General features: G+C 41.5%; 1 pseudogene across 1 annotated transcript; it reads right to left on the reverse strand.

Moving 5' to 3' along the window:
• Positions 1-14,218: 14,218 nt before the first annotated feature.
• On the reverse strand, positions 14,219-16,604 carry LOC311273620 (histone H2B 1/2-like; annotated as a pseudogene). The gene has a single exon. The product of its transcript is annotated as a histone H2B 1/2-like (transcript).
• Positions 16,605-18,117: the final 1,513 nt, after the last annotated feature.

Raw genomic sequence — 18,117 nt, forward strand, 5'->3', positions numbered from 1 at the left:
GCAATTGCCCCTGCATTCACAACAGCTCCCTGTACAGTCTTTGGCACAGGGGTCTCAGGGCAGGTCAATTGGTTGAGCTGCTCTTGTTGCTTCTGTAGCATGTGCTTTAATTCTGCCATTTCTTTGTTATTAGGACTAGTAGGTGCCCTGTAGGAGGGGACTGAATAACTCCTACCCCTAGGCTCCTCAGGTCGACCCTCCCACTCCAAGCGAATGGCCTTTGCTCTTATCTAGGAGAGAATAACCAGGATGTGGCCGTACTACCCGTTTTAGCTCTCTACGAAGATTAGCATTCAGAACATGTTTAACAAGATTGGGGGCACCATGCATCCCCCATGGGGCACAATGTGCAAAACACTGTATCATCACGAGTCCAATAAAATGTTCACGTTCGTCTGTGAATCACTGAGGGTAACAAAAAAAGGTGTAGCAGGCCCACCACTAATCTTGTTGTTTTAGCTTTGCCATATCTAACATTACCCTAGCCTGCTGCTGCTAGCTAACCAACAATAAGTTACAACATCAAAATACATTTTCAAAACAATTTCTGAATGCTAACAAAGCTAGCTTGACAGCTATCAGTACTAGTGTGGCCAGGGCCGTCACAAGCATAGACATATATACATAGACACCTCATTGAGCGGGTTGGCCCGCTGTTGCGATACGTCGACATCGCCGCCATATTGGAGGAGGCAGATCTGCCCAGTGAACTAATACAAGTGAATGGAGTGAACTTTATAAAGCTCCTTCTACAAAGTGCTATAAGTTAATGCCTCTCATTTACACATTCACACATGTACGAATATATTTGAGAAACAGACAACTCTGTCGGCGGTATTCGGCAGTTGTCGGACAGTGCACGTTCATGGTTTGGGGGGGAGTGGTTTTCGAGAGAGGCCTACATGCAGGAGGCAGGGGTTTACTGGCTGGATACTTTCAAAATCAAGACTGGGTTTAACGGTTTTTCCAACTTACCGACCTCAGCTTGAAGTACACCTGCAACAGCCGCTCCAGCGCTTTGCAGATAGTCTTGAGGTAGAGGCACGTGTTTGGATGAGTCTGTGGCTGAACATGCTCCTGAGTTGCCTCAGCTCGGCGTAGAGAGGATGAGAGGGATTGTCCATTATAGCTTGCAGTTTTCCTCTCATCCTCCTCTCTGTCACCGCCTCCACACGGTCCAGTTTCATCCCCACCACAGAGCTGGCTTTCCTCACCAGTTTGTTCAGCTTGATGGCACCACCGCTCCCGATGCCACCTCCCCAGCACACTGCTGCAAAGAATATGACACTGGCTACCACAGAGTGGTAGAAGATTTGTAGCAGCCTAGTGCACACATTGAAAGACCTGAGCCTCCTCAGGAAGAAGAGCCTGCTCTGTCCCTTCCTGTAGAGGGCCTCAGTGTTGTCTGACCAGTCCAGTTTATTGTTCAGATACACCCCGAGGAACCTGTAGGTGTCCACCATCTCCACCCCCTCCCCATTTATGGAAAGAGGTGTTGGGGGGTTCTTCCTGTGCTGGTCCACCACCAGCTCCTTGGTTTTGTTCTGATGTTGAGCTGAAGGTGGTTCCTGCCACAGCATCCTACAAAGTTCTTGCTTGATTAGTTCCCTGTAGTCCTCCTCCTTATTGTTATTGGAATTGTTATTGTATCTGTGATACATCCAACAATGGAGGAGTCATCAGAGAACTTCTGCAGGTGGCATGTCCGGGAGTTGTAGCCTGGGGTGTAAGCCTGGCCGCAGGTGGTGAGTCAAATCTGTTAAAAAAAAACAGGTTTAGCTCATCGGCAGGTTCTTTTGTCCCCTCCACTGTTCCTCCTGACCTGTTCATGCCTGTGATGTTTCTCACCCCCGCCCACACCTCAGGGGTTGTTCTGTCCCTCTATCCTGTTCTTGTAGCAGACTTTAGCCCTCCTCAGTTCCCTCCTCAGCTCTTTCTGAATTTCCGTCTGTGCGTCCACATTGTCCCCTGCCATGAAAGCTCTCCTCTTCCGATTCAACAGGGCTTTGATGTCCCTGTTGATCCATGGTTTGCTGTTGGGGAAGCAGCGAACCATTTTGCTCACAGAACTTTATGTAATCGGTGACACACTAGCCCCATTCACACTGCCCTTTGAGTGCGGGGATCCTGCGCCAATTCTCCGCATCATCCTCTGTGTGAAAGTTTCAGATGTGGCGAGAGGTGACATTTTTTTTTTATTGCCGAACCAAACTAGTGTGAACGGATAAGCCGGCGGCACGGAGCAGGGGCATGTCGATCTGATGGTGTTCACTGTCTCATAACTGAACAGATCCATCACTCAACAAAATCAAGAGAAATGTCCCACAAAGCAATGTTACATGACCAAACAACAGTAACATAGTAACTGGTAGTGTCTTTGGTAACTTCTATGAGGAAAAAAATACTGCAGTTATACGTGGAGGAGTGTCTGTCCTCCTGTCTGTCCTACCGACTCTTCGTCACATTTCTACCCAAAAAAAAGCGTCTGTCCCCGGCAAAAAACTTTAACTCACCAAGTTTTTGTCGCAGTGAAAAAAAACACTGCGATGGTCAGCCCCTCCGACCGAGGCTTTTGTGAACTTTCCCCCAGAAAACAGCATCCCTCCCTGCGAGTGAGAGAGTCAGAGAGCGTCCTGTTTACTGATGGCGATTATGTAATTATGTAATTTAGAGCGAAAAACATAACTTTGTCACTTTCCAGTATGTTTGGTGGGTCAGGATCTCAATCACAACACATAACAGCATCCAAATCAAATCAAATCAAATCAAATTTTATTTGTATAGCCCAAATTCACAAATCACAGTTTGCCTCAGAGGGCTTTACAATCTGTACAGAGACGACACCCTCTGTCCTTCGACCCTCGATCCGAGTGAGGAAAAACTTGCCCCAAAAAAAAGGCCCTTTTAACAGGGAAAAAAAATGCGGAAGAAACCTCAGGGAGAGCCACAGAGGAGGGATCCCTCTCCCAGGACGGACAGACGTGCAATAGATGTCGCATGTACAGAGCAGATCAACGAGATCACAATGTATTCAATTATAAGCGATGGTTGACAGGAGTGAAAGTACACAAAGATGTATTACAGCGATAATGATGAAATGCACATGGAAATGTGATTACTAGTGATAACAGTAGTAATGATCAATGGCAAGGATGGTATGTAGCAATGCAGTACGATAATAGTAGTGGAACGTATGTAACAGAGATGTGACTAATATTAGCGACAGTAGTGGTGGGTGTCAGGCAGGGTCATGGCAGTAGGTGCATCCACGATCAGGCAGGGCCATAGCAGTAGGCGCATCCACGATCAGGCAGGGCCATAGCAGTGGGCGCATCCACGATCAGGCAGGGCCATATGATTATAAACAGTCAGAGGGCCCATGTTTAGATTAACAGGAGGACACCGGGGGAAACATGTTGAAAAAAACACAGACATCATCATCATGACGTGTAGCGTCACACCTCTTTTTGATCAGCAGCAGCGGCTTTCTGTGTGAATTACACACTGGTTCGTCTTTACGCCGGAGCTGCTTGGCTCTGTGTGAACCAACAACACCGGAGAATTGGCGAACAGCCGCTGCAGCGATAATGCAGCGATTCTGTGTGAAAAGGGATACTGAGTGAGACCTCAGTGTCATCACCGTAGTCCTCGTGAAACATCTCCCAGTCAGTTATCCTGTAACACTCCATCAGGGCCCCCTCAGCCTCCACAGACCACTGCTGCACAGTCCTGGTGGTGATGGGCTGTCTCCTAACAAGAGGCTTGTATGAAGGAGTGAGCTGAATCAGGCAGTGGTCTGTCACTGCATGCCTCCTTAACGTTGGCATACAGTAAGTGACTTGTATGTGGCTCTACATTTATAGTCATGTTGTTACTTGATAATAATTCTATCAGTGTTCAGGGCTGCCAACTTTTCAGTTAAGTTTGGAATTCAATTAATTGTAGCTCAAGCACGATGACAACATCCATACATCATAACCTAAAGTTGGGAGATCAGACCTAACCAAGATATCTATTACTATAGACTATTCCATTCCATTTCCTCCATTTAGTGAATTTATTAAGTAATTTGCCCAAATGTGAAGTCAGTAGGGAAATGGGCATTGAAAATTAGGATCTGGTCGGTAATGTTGGCAAGAAGCTACATCTACAAATGTAATTGTATGAAAAGTAAATGGAGAAATATACATAGTTCAAAGACATGCAGTGTTTGGATTTGTCATATTGTATATTTGCAGATATATATGTATATTAGCATTGAGGTACAATTACAGTCATGACTTTAAATAGGCACTCTTACCTAAAAACCATGAGATCATTATCATCAAGTTTCAAAGTACAGAGAAACACAGCGTCCCTGTAACCATAGTAACTCACTCCCACTTCTGCATGTGTGCGCATGTTCCCGCAATGCAAGAGGAAAGGGAAAGACACTGGACTGCTGCCAGAAGAGCCACTGACTGAGATTACTCATCGGCATGCATGAGGATAAATTATATGAAATAATCCACTTGATGGTCAGAATAACTCTCTGCTGCAGGTTGCTGCATGTTGCTGCTGTCTTGTATGTACTGTCATGCATCCTCCTTTTGCACAGCTATGTTCAATTATAAAGATGTTTTTCACTGCATGAGAAAACTGTCACCCTGTTGATTAGTGCTAGCTTTTCCGTTTTGGATGGATTTGCTAGTTGTGAACGGGCCCCTTTTTTTTCAATTATCTTTTTATTGATTTTCACAAATAGAACATATAGAACAAACATAACACAAGATACACATAAAAATCAAATTGTTAAACATAAATGAAAAATAGAAAGAGGAAAAAGAAAAGAAAAAAGAAAAACAAAAGCATTTGTGGTCAACATATTACACATACAGTAATTGAAATAAGTATATAGTTAAGAAATTGTCAGAGGTCCATAAGAGGTTTCCAAGTCTTCAGAAAAATATCGCCTTTATTTTTTAAGGAGTAAGTAAACTGTTCCAATCGTAATGTCTCGTTGAGAATTCTTATGAACAAATCAAAGGTTGGAGGTTGTTGTTTGTTCCAGTTCAGCAGAATACATTTCTTTGCTATGTATGATATTATGCTAATCCATTTGGCTGAAATGGGGTCTAGTGTCTTGTCCAGTTCTGTTCCGAAGAGGTACCGTATTGGAGAGATGTCCAGTGGGATTTGGAGGACCTTAACAGTCAGATCATGTACTTCTGTCCAGAAGCGTTTTATTTGTCTACACTCCCAGAAAACGTGAATGACATATCCTGTACATATTTTGCAACGATGGCATTTAGAGGAAGATACTAAATACATTCTGTACATAAAACTTATTGTGTTTGATTATTCTATTACAGGACAGTGATGTAAATACATTTTGACATATAGCGTCCCATTGATCTCCACTTGGGTTGCATTCCAGATCTTTTTGCCATATATTTCTAAGTGGAGTAAAGGAAGAACTGTGATGGTCTAGCAGAGTATTGTAAATCAAAGAGATTTTCCCTTTCAACAAAGTAGACTATTCAAAATTTCTTCCAGACTTGTTAGCCCCAAACACAACCGTCCAGATCTTTCTAGAGTAGTAATTAGGTGATGAATTTGTAAATATTTATAAAAGTCTTGCTTAGGGATTTTAAACTCCGACCTTAAATCAGAAAAAGATTTAAGGCTTCATTGAATAGGTCTTTAAAATTGTGTAAACCATGATCTTTCCATTTTGTAAGCAAGGACTTTCCGATTGAGGGTAAAGGAGCTAACAAAGAAATTCTAGCAGAAGACCCACAGAACTTCTTAACATCTTGCCAGGCCTTAAGAGTGTTAAAGATGACATATGGTTTGAGTATTAAATGAAGGGATTTTATGTTACTAACAAATGGTAGGGAGGTCAGAGAGATGGGTTGGCTAATTTTTTCTTCTCTGTTTGTCCAAAGGGCAGATCTATGCACCCAACTTATCATAACCTTTGTCACGGCCGCCCAGTAATATAATTTAAAATCTGGAAGTCCAAGTACACTCTTATCTCTGGATTTGGTTAGAGTTATCAGGGATATTCTGGGTGGGTTGTTTTTCCAAATAAATGAGCTTATCAATTTGTTTATAGATTTTAAAAAAGGATGCGTGTAGGTAACATGGGAGTGACTGAAACAGATAACTGAACCGTGGCAGTATGTTCATTTTTATAACATTAATTCTTCCAAGGAATGAAATAGGGAGTAGATTCCAATGTTCCAATTCTTCTTCAACCTTTTGGAGTAATGGGACATTATTTAGATAAAATAAGTCTTTGAGTTTAGGTGATACAGTCACCCCACGATATTTTAGTCCATTCTGTGCCCATGTGAAGGGGGAAGTATTCTTGAGTTCATCAGATATTGGTAGCCCTAAGAGGAAAGCATTGGATTTTGTTGAATTAATTTTGTCACCTGATATCTCTCTGAACTTGTCAATAAGATCTAGTACTACTGGGACTGATCTCTCTGGGTTGGTAAGGTACAGAATGATATCATCGGCATACAATGATATTCTATTATCCTCTAACCCCACATACAGTTCACTATGTTCATTGACCTTGGAAGCAACACAATGTTACCACTAGCTCCAGGTTTTGCCTCTCATGTAGCAGTGGTTGGCTGTAACCTATCAATGTGGCATATGTCTACATTTAATTAATGCAGCAGCCCAAGTTTGCATGACACATTGACAGACAAAGACAACATTAGTTAGGCTATAAACAGATTTGCCTAGTTTGATCTCTGGTTTAAAAACACTGTCCTAACTTCATGGGACGCAAGCCAACTCAGTTTTCATTGGGTTGTTTTCTATTGGACTGTCTTAACTGGCCACGAACCATACAGCACTGTGCAGCTCAGTTTGCGCTGAACATTTGTCAGACATCCTGTTTCCACTTACTTCCTCTTGTGCATGTTAAAAGCACTGACAGTGTCAAAACAAGGAGTGGCTTATTCTTGTAGTTGAAATGAGAAGATATCTCTACGATACCAGCTCAATTAATTACAAAAACCCACATAAAGTGGCAGCCAGCTTGATGACACCAAAGAGCTGGAAGTCTCTGGTAAGAAACTTATTTTTTGTGTGTTTTCTGTCAAAAAGCTCAATAGAGCTTGCTAGCTAGTTTTACCAACATGAGATGGTGGTATGATACAGAACAATAGTTACGAGAATATCTACACCCGCAATTGAATTGTTGAGAATATGAATAGTAAGGAGAAGGTGGTAATCAACGTGCTATAATTGAAAATTGATAGCAAGCTCTCCTACGTTATGTTTGCTGTCACGGGTTGCAAGGATGTAAGGGATGCTTAAGTTAAGCACAATAATATTGATCAATAAAATTGATCAAAATGCAGACCAACTTCAAGGATGGGCAGGGTCGCCAACTTCGCACCTGGCGCACCTTTGTTTTAATGAAAACCAGTACTTTCTTTAAGGACATTAAAAGTACCTCTGATTCAGTTCGTGGTATTTAAATGTACATTTTTAGTTATTTTAAAGATCTAAAGGGATAAAGTAGCTAGAGGTTTAACCAGGGGAGGTGAATACCATAGGAAGAAACCCACTTCCAAAGTTAACCTTAAAGGATAACTACCGTTTTTTACAACCTGGACCTTATTTCTGGCAAAATATATGATCATTTACTCACCCAGACAACTTTGGTGTCATTCGGCGTCGTTCGGACGAAAGGGTTATAATATATAATTATAAGGGATTATCCCATTATATGGGATTATAATATATAATCCCATATAATGGGAGAGACGGGGCAGCGACACACAGCCTCTATATAACGCATTATCTGCCACGAAACTAGTTAATTTCATCAATATTTTGTTATGAAATGCTAGCGCTATTCCCCTCTGAGTCCGGGCTCGTCCGTTATCAACATCCGGGGTCAAACTAGCAGTAGCAGCTACAGGTAAACAAGCCGCGCTGTCGCGGGTGCGCGCGCAGCTCAGAGACGACATCTTCCAGGTCAGAGGTAGTAGATCAGCCTACAGACCCCGGATGTTGACAATAGACGAGCCCGGACTCAGAGGCTAATAGCGCTAGCATTTCATAACAAAATATTGATGAAATGAACTAGTTTCGTGGCAGATAATGTGTTATATAGAGGCTGTGTGTCGCTGCCCCGTCTCTCCCATTATATGGATATATCGCCGCTACACTGGATCTAATTTCGTCCGAATGACGCCGAATGACACCAAAGTTATCTGGGTGAGTAAATGACCATATATTTTGCCAGAAATAAGGTCCAGGTTGTAAAAAACGGTAGTTATCCTTTAATAAGCAGGTTATTACCTCTGTGTCCATTTCTTTGTTGGTTGGCTGGTTTGTCAGCAGGATTGCACAAAAACTACTGAACAGATTACCAGAAAAACTCAGATGGCGGATGGGTCTCCGCCCAGAATAGACCCCATTAACCTTTGGCGCTGATCTGGATTAAGGATGGCTCCAGGAATTTTTTCTAACTTTCTTTAACATGATTGGGCTTGATTGAATTTAAAGGGACAGTTGGACCATGGCAGAGGTATGCACTCTACTGAGTGCCATTCTAGTTTAAATATTGACTTAATTCTTTTAGGATAATTTTTGTAATTACTGGGTAGGAATAGCTATCCAACCCATACACAGTAAAATACTGAATGTATAGTGTTGGGATCTCTTGGGAGGAGAATTGACTTAATAAGAATGCAGCTCCTACCACCTAGTGTCACATTTGGTTTTTGCACTGAGGGACAAGACAGACAGATCACTGCTGCTGTGTTTTGAATCACTGAGGCCTACCTCAACTCCAACTGCTGCTGTCAGGAATATTTCATCTTTATCCAATAATTCATAACCCTAACCCTGCACTTTGCCTTTTTCATGGTATTTTTCATGGCTAGAGATATCGTGATGTATAAGTTAATGATTGTCTTGCAATGGATCAATTATCACTGTATTGTTGTACTATTGTAATTGTGGGCAACATATCATGAGTTATTCAGTGATTCCTACCCCTAGTGTGTCCACTTCCTGACCAACATGTTTATTGTATGGACCACAATATTTCATCTTGACACCAGCATACCTAAGGCCCTCTCACAAACTGGTCTATCAAAGATTAGCTCAGATATTCCCAGCTCAAAATTGACTGGTGCAATTTTTTACAGTCAACATTTTATTATTATTATTATTATTTTTGGGGGCTATTAAGTGCTTTTATTTGACAAACAGCTTGATGAGCTGACAGAAAAGTGGGGACAGAGAGAGGGGTGAGGACATGCAGCAAAGGGCCACAGGTCGGATTCCAACCCTGGTCATCTGCAGTGACGACACAGCCTCTCTACATGGGGCGCAAGCTATACCAACTGAGCTACTGAACACCCCTCAGTCAATATTTATTTCCTAAACTTAAAACTTTACTTTCATCTTTTCAAAACTTAAACTTTTCAGAATAATTTCAGTTCATTTGGACATAAATTCAAAAGCAGAAAAACAGGCACTGTGTGTGCATGTATGTGTGTATGTGTCCGTGTGTGAGTGAGAGAGATAGAGAGAGAGAATGTGTCGCTGTCCAGAGGTAGAGTTTGCTACAACTCTACAACTCAGCTGGCTGAAGCTGGCATGCACGAAAGAGCCTGTGCGTTGCTTGATGAGAGGTGTCACAAGTTCTTACCGAATTCCCCTGATTCTAGGCCAGGTCAATCACAGTCCAGAGCTCAAATAAGTTGGAGGCAGATTTCTCAGACACAAGTGTACTGTTGTAAAAGAACCTCAGGGGCTCGTATTTCAAAATGATCTCACAGGATTATATTGTCGTGTCACGTCACATATACCAAAGCGACCATTTATTTGTGTATGCAACCAGCTGTTTTCAACCAGTCCTGAGATTTCGTTGACTGTAGGGTTGGGTACTGAACTCTGTGCTTTTTAGGGTACTGACCAAATTATGTCTGTACGACCCAGTACCAATTCACAAAATATCAAACCGTGCCACAATTCAGTATTGAGTATAGAAAGGAAGAGTAGAAGTGAGACATCATTCTTGCAACAAGTCACGGTGAGTCAAGGTATCAGTACCAAATTCCAGGCATCTGTGCTGTATCAGTTCAAATGTCAATGCTACCCAACCCTAACTGAAATCTCAACTTGGAACTTTGTATTCCCAGTGAGCCAGAATTCACTGTCGACTGCCTCATTATAAAATAATTTTCTTTTACTTATGCAGTGAGTCGCATACTGGGAGGTCTGTCACAACTGTGACAAGCAAGGCTAAATGTGTCGTAGTTGGCAAATTGCCTTTATGGTGATGCAGTGATTAGCAACGACGCACAGTGGTCATGAGGGTCCATGCCCCTATTTTGCAAGCTGTTACTTGATTGGACCGATTGTCATCAGTCTCCAGCTTCAATGGTCAATGCCAGACCCTGTGGTCAGGCATTGACCACAGGGCCCTTGCAACTTATATGTTGTTAGAAATAAGCACCTGTAAGGCCTCTCTTATTTCAGCGTAGATTTCACCAAAAGCTTGTGTGGAATCCCCTCTACAACTTACAGGAGAGAGATTTAAGCATCAGTGTGATGTCTGTAGTGATCATTTTATTCCATTGGTGGTGGAAGTGGAGCAAAAAGCATATATGATGTGTACTGAGTCAAAAATCTACTGTTCACACCAACCAAATACTAGGAATGTGCTGCACATGGGATGTAATCAATGAGCGAGTTGTTTTTCTTGAGGTAAGCTTTTAACCCGTTATATTTCCCCGATATATTGGACACATTGTTATAGGCCTGCCCATGGCAATTAGAGACATCCAGCCCCAAATCGCTGATCATCTTCATTACACAGTCAGCTAGACCTGACCCAGTGTGACTGTGAATGAGTTAAAATTCAATAAATTGCTCAACTGCTTTCTGCGTTGGTACACAAGAGTCAGATAGTCCACCTGAAACATATCAGGTGTAGGGTCTAAAATATCAGAATATGAATATTCTTCACAAAGTTCACATAGCATGTAGTATGAAATCTTACCACGGCCCTTCCGACCATACATCTGAAAATGGCCCTAAAAAAATGGATCAAATGGTGCAAGCAACTCTAAAATTCCCAGGTAATTACCATTATGTGGCGATCCCAAAAGTTCATCATCTCCACAGAAAGGAAGCCTCCTTTCGCTCAAATTGAATCACACCTACTACACACCTTAATATCTTTCCACTACTAACCATCTCCTTGAATCTGTCTCCCAATGGAAGCCACTACTTTTGTGATTTTCGAAACGTAAATTAAATCTATTAAAAAAGCTAATGTTCATGGTCACATGACTTAAACGTCACCACCACTGAGTGTCTTACTACACAATTACTATACAGGTTTTCTATAAACTGATCAATGTACAAGTTGTAAAGTCAGAGTTAGAATAGTTTGTAACTAAAGTGGCCCTGTAAAGACGGACTAGTGAGTAGATGTGTCTCCGTGTTCACTGTGATGACATTTAATGTCACAGACAACCTCTGTAGTCTCATTTAGACACTCATTTAGATTCTTACCTGTTTTTGAGACAGGTAAGAGCTTTATAATTAAATACTGGGACATTTAATGATGTATTTTATGTCGTAGAACAAAACGTGTAAATATCTTCGGCCTGTGGTAACCACAGATCTTATTTCAGCCATTTGAAAACCAGTTTAAAAAAAAACCCTGTGCAAAAATGCTAACTGATTTCCGAGTTTTATGCCTACAGACTAGACCACTCTATATATATGAGCGATAGACACATCATCGACAACAGTAAGAAAAAAGTTCAATAAATGCTTGATACTTTCATGTGTGCATTAAATGCAAACCCATTTAAAGCACATAACGAATACACAGTGGCTCATAAACCATATCATATCCCTTGAGAATGGAGTGTGTTACGAATGACACACAAACAGCCAATCATTTTACAGGTGTGTAGTTCGGTTGCACCATCGCCATGTGACTGACAACAGCAAAAGAGCATGGAGTGAGGCTTTGTTGTGGATCCCACCGCAGTTCTCACAGGACCAGCCACGCTCCACTTGTGAAACTGTTAACTCACACAGCAGCTTTGGTAATGTCTGCTATTGTTGTGATCTGATACGGTGCCCCATGAGCCGCAGCCACGCTGGCAAACACACCAACTTCTTCGGCCTCTGTCCTGGTCTTCGGCTCCTCCTCTCGGGGTCACTCATCCTCCAGAGCTACTCCTTGCTGTCGGAGTGTCTCCGGGCTCGTCAGGTGGAGCAGACAGGCCGCTCTACCTACAACAGCCAAAGTGGTTTGTAGTTTCCACAACTACAGCTCACAATCCACTGAACAAGCTTTGCTGCTGGCTGACTGAGAAAAGCACAGGAAAACACAGTAAATTGCGAATTAAAAAGGACAGGTCATTTTGCTGGTATAGCAGTATTTTTTATTTATTTGTGTGTTTGTCATTGTTGTTATTAAAAATGATTACCTGTGTGTGACACAAAGGAATGTGTGGTCACGTCATGTAATTAAATTGTGGATATTATGTATAGTATGTGTTTTTGGAGGAGAGCCTTGTTAAGTCAATTGATGAACCTTTATATTGGGAGCTGTATTCCCATTATGCCACAAGGGCTACGGCAGCATGAGCTAGCTTAACTAGCTGTGAATGCTGTGTGGACTGAACATGATGTAAACGTGTCTAATAGTAAGGCTCATTGCTTTATTAGTTTGGTTAAGCCCCTTGTACATTTGGACATTTACATATGTCTTGTAGTTTGGTACAAACTCCCGCTAACTTTGTCATATTTCTTATTGAATTTGCCCATTATATTCTGTTACCATTATGCTGAATGTGAAGTAATGTCCGATCAGTCTAATTGGAAACTGATGTGCATCTATAAGTGTAGTTATTGAAACTGTAAGCAGCTACTGAAGAAAATTTGTACAGTAGGATTGTATTTCCTTTCATTTTTATGTGAACAATACCAAACACATGGATGGTTGAAAATATTTTTTGCTGAAACTGACTTTGGTTGTTTTGTGGTTTGATGACTGAGCTGGTAATAGCTGACCACTTCGCAATTAAAAATGTGAAGTGGCGAATGTAGTTAAACCACAAATATGCCGATAATTAAATAATGACAGAAGTGAGATAAGGAAACACATCAGCTGTTGCCTGCCTCATCCTTTCTCTGTCCTTCACAGGACAACGTTACATCTGCCTACAGGCCTCACCCAGGGCACATGTGCCAACAAGTGTCAAATTCAAAATTCTTTAAAAATAGGAAAGGTCACTAAAAAGGATCAATAACTATCGATATCACCAATATAAAACTTGAGGTGAGTGGGTATTTGCTGTGTGAGAAAGCTGCACACCTGTGTGAGGGTGAGTGCAGAGGCCCGATAATGCTGAATGGCATGAATATGAATCTGAATATGAATCAATGTTGCACAGACAGCACACATATGGCAGCGATACGGAACACAGATTAATTACTTTTTATTTTCACTGAAGGCGTGTCGATAGGTTGCGTGGAATAAGCTGGAGACTGTGTGGAGGCGATCAGGTCGTTGACCGCAGCGGAGTGTCCTGGAAAAATGAAGCTGTGAAAAAAGAAAGGTTTGTGGATGTTTGACATTTGCAACAATTCTTTTTTTTTTTTCTTTAACCTTTATTTAATCTTGAGAATCATTGAGAGCAAGCCCTCATTTTCAATGATGTCAAGAGTACAAGTCAGATATTTACAACACAAAATACAAATAAGACAACAACAACACAGCACAAGTTAAAGAAGAAAAGAACACAGAAGACAGTTTCATCCATTAAAAACAGTTACATTCATAGACAGAGGAGTTTGTTATCATAGTTTTAAACTGACCCAGAGACACAAGTGTCTGTAGTTTTAATGTTAGTTGTAAATGAATCCAGGTGGATGCTGCAGAGAAACTAAAAGCAATTCTACCAAATGAGGTGTTTGTTCGTGGAATTTTGAGTGTCAACCAGTTACTTGAGCGAGTTGAGAATGGAGTATGAGACTGATTTAGCAAGGAAGTAATATATGATGGCATTTTTCCAATTAAAGCTTTATAAATAAATAAGAGCCAATGCCTGTCCCGTCTTAAAGCTAGAGGGGCCCAGCCCACCTTCTCATATAAAACACAATGATGAGTCAAATAGCTGTTACCAGTAATGAATCTAATCACAGAGTGGTAAATGGGGTTCAGGGCAGCAAGTGTGGAGGCAGAGGCATTCCTATAAATGACATCACCATAATCTAAAACAGATAAGAATACTGCTGCTATGATCCGTTTTCTGCTGAACAATGGGAAGTTGAGACTCTGAGCAGAGAGTTGAGCAGAGACTCTTTCAATACTGTGTCCTGTGAGAGTGGTGATAAATAACCCAGGGTCATTAATGTCTTTAACTTTAGAGATTGGCATGTATTTGGTCTTATTTGAGTTGAGAACTAGTTTCAGATGAGATAAGGTATACTGCAATTGATCGAATGCTTGTTGAAGGGTTTGAATGGCTGAATGTGCGGTGTCAGCGGAACAGTATAGAATTGTATCGCCTGCATAAAGACTGGCATTACAATTTGTTATGTTGGACGTAATGTTATTGATGTATATTGTTAACAAAACAGGACCCAGTATTGAACCTTGTGGGACTCCCTTTGATAGTGTTAAATATGTAGAATGGCTGTTTCCTAGAACAACACATTGCTTTCTCTGTGCCAGATAATCTTGAAACCATTTACAGTCAGAGTCAAAACCCACCTCACTTAATCTCCGAAGGAGCAAGGAATGGTCGACAGTATCAAAGGCTTTTGATAGGTCTACAAACAGTGCAGCACAATATTTTTCTTTATCAAGGGAGGATACAATATCATTTGTAACAGAGGTTATGGCAGTGATGGTACTAACACTTTAATCTGATTATTAACAGATGATTCTAAAACTTTTGCAAGACAGGACAGTTTAGAAATAGGTCGGTAATTATTAAGGTCTGATTTATCCCCACTCTTATGTAATGGGACTACATGTGCAGTTTTCCATGCTTGAGGGAAGGTCTTTGATAAAATAGAGAGGTTGAATATATGTGTAACTTGATCCGTAATCAGAGGGGCACAGAGTTTTACAAAGTATGGATCAAGTTCATCCTCTCCAGTTGCTTTTCTGCAATCTACAGATTGTAGTGCCTTCCTGATGGCAGAGGAGGTAAAGGGCTGTAAACTAAACTGAGAGGTATGTTTGAAGAGGGTACCTGAGCCTGTGGTTGAATCAGATTGATTACCAGCAGTGGCAAAATGGGAATTAAAGGCATGGCAAATCTGATCTGGTCTATCGATGAGGCAGTTGTTAAATTTGATATGTGAGGGAATAAGGGAAGTGGGATTATTTTTATTTACATTCACAACTTTCCAAAATGTTGATGGTTGTGCGAAGGAGGCTGAGACTAAATCTTTGTAATAATTGGCTTTTGCTTTTCTCAGTGAAGTAGTACATTTGTTTCTGAATTGCTTGAATGTCAACAGATGTAATGCCTCACCAGTACGCCTTGCCAAAGCCCAAGCTTTGTCCCTTGTCTTAAATATTAGTGCAAGCTCTGTGGAAAACCATGGGCTTGATCTATTTTTTATACTAAGTTTTTTAAAGGCGCATGTTTATCGATAATAGTTAAAGACCTGTTCTACATTATTAATTTCAGAGGTATGATGGATGTTACTGTCTTTAAGTTAGTGAGTGTTTGGTCAGTAGACATGAGACAGACATTTTCTGGTATCCCTGCCCACTTTATCCAATCAGGACAGAGAACTCCATAAAGAGGCGGTTCTGTCAGAGCAGGTTCCACCTGTTTGTTGCTGTGTATGGACTTACAGCTTCATTGGCCCGGCTGAGTGCCAATGAGTGTGTGAAAAGCCCTTATGAACAGGGAGGTTAATTATTTTTATATTATTTCTTTTAAGCATTATGAACAGACCCCATGAATCACTATTCAGGGCCGTAGGGAGGTTAGGACTAAAATCACACCAGTATTTGATAAAGTGTGAAAGCAGTAGAGACTAACCTAGCAAACACTGGTATTGCTAACATGACATTTTCAGACAGAGTCATGTGATATGAAAGATCTGCTCTTCAGACCGAGTGGTGGCCCTTAAAGAGCCGGCGGGTTGAGGTCTACTGAGCAGCCGATGGAGCTGGTGTACTTGGTCACAGCCTTGGTGCCCTCAGAAACGGCATGCTTGGCCAGCTCTCCAGGCAGCAGCAGACACTGGAGGTGATGGTGGAGCGCTTGTTGTAGTGAGCCAGATGAGACGCCTCAGCAGCGATGCGCTCAAAGATATCGTTCATGAAGCTCATGGCCTTGGAGGAGATACAGGTGTCAGGGTGGACCTGCTTCAACATCTTGTAAACATAAATAGCGTATCTCTCCTCCCTGGTCTTCCACTTCTTCTCTCCTCCCTTCCCAGCAGTCTTCTCCACAGCTTTCTTGGAGCCCTTTTTGGGAGCAGATTTAGCTGGTTCAGTCATCCTAATTCTTCTGGGCTGTAAAAAGACCAGCAGATTTGAAGGGAATGACTGCTTTTATACCAGCTCCATGCAAACACAACTGTGTAGTCACCCTCCTGTGATAGGTCAGCTGCTCTAGGGGTTGGAGGTGAGCTTGCTCTAGTGTTTCCATGGCGACCTGCCTTCCTGCAGGCTTGAAACAAATGCATAGAGGAAGGCACTGAGACAAGACGAGGTTACATCTTTGACCAACAACTGACGTCAAATCAAAGTGGAGACTGAAGTGGCTCTAATTTAGTACTCAGCCAAACACACACACTGCAGCATCATATGTTCACCATCTACATTCACACTCATTAATAATAATTGTTACACATAAGAAGTATTACATGAACAAGGGCAGCTCTGCAGTGCTTACCATAAAGTTATTTTGTTGTAAACACTGCAGAGCTGCCCCTTCTCTGACATTATAACAAACCGAGTAAAGACCACCTATTGATTCACAGGAGGGCTCTAAACGAGCTGTGTGTAGTTCAACAGTAGGGGAGAAGCCAGAGTGCTTTTCCTCCACTCATTCATCCATTCATCTTCTCTGGTTTGTCTCTCTTCCAGTGTTCTGAGCACGTAACAGAAGACAGATGCAGGGCTGTTCTTCTTCCATGACCATTCATAATTAACTCTGTGGCGCATTAGCGCCACCAAGTGAACAAACAACAAACAAAGGGTGGCGAAGACTCAATATGATCATTTCTCATTCTAATAACCGTCAGGACATTTTCACTACAGCTTCAACCACTACAGGCCCTCTGTATCTTTCCACTAGTGACTGAAGCTGCAGTTTACATCAGCAACATCTCTGAACTGATTCTCACAGGGAAGAAATAAGAAGCTTCTTCTTTTATCTCCTGATGCCACTGAACCAAAGTCTGTGGTGATGTGAGAACATGCAATGAAATGTCCCTTACTAGGCTTATTGGAGACCATTTACATTGTACCAAATCCAGAAACAGTGACTAGTATTTTTCAGTTAATTTATTCATTCAGGGCTTTCACATTTCCTTGTTTCCTTCACTTCTCTCCTTGGAGGATCCCAGTATAATTAATTGGAGTTGATAAACAGAAAAGTGGCAACAGATTGCCCAAAAATGCCATGAGTACCATGAAAACTCACACTGTAATTCATCAAATGAGTTGTACAATGAATAGAAAATATGGTCAAGACATTGACAAGGTTAGAAATAATAATTTTTACTTCTCTTTCTGTTCTGGTTAGAGCCGGTTTGTGCTTCAGGGGAAGGTTATTTTTTATTTTGGCCACTTTGAGACTAATGCTTCAGTCACTCAACTAGCCTCAGGAAGGCCAAATGTATTGCTTCTGTTGTCAGCACCACCGTTTTCAGACAAATTTGGATTAGCCAACACAACACAGTGCCAATGGACCACAGGAGTCACGGTTGCTGAAAATGGTCCTCTATAATACACTGGCCTAGATATTCGATATGAAACCAGCTAAAATAGTCATTTACCACATTATTAAAGTCTGTACTTTACTGTTGATCCATTTAATATTATTCAATGTCATTAAAACTGAGCTTTTCTTCAAAGAATTGACA

The sequence above is a fragment of the Pagrus pagrus genome, assembly GCF_965226575.1.
Source record: "Pagrus pagrus genome assembly, chromosome: 2".
Taxonomy (NCBI): Eukaryota; Metazoa; Chordata; class Actinopteri; order Spariformes; family Sparidae; genus Pagrus; species Pagrus pagrus.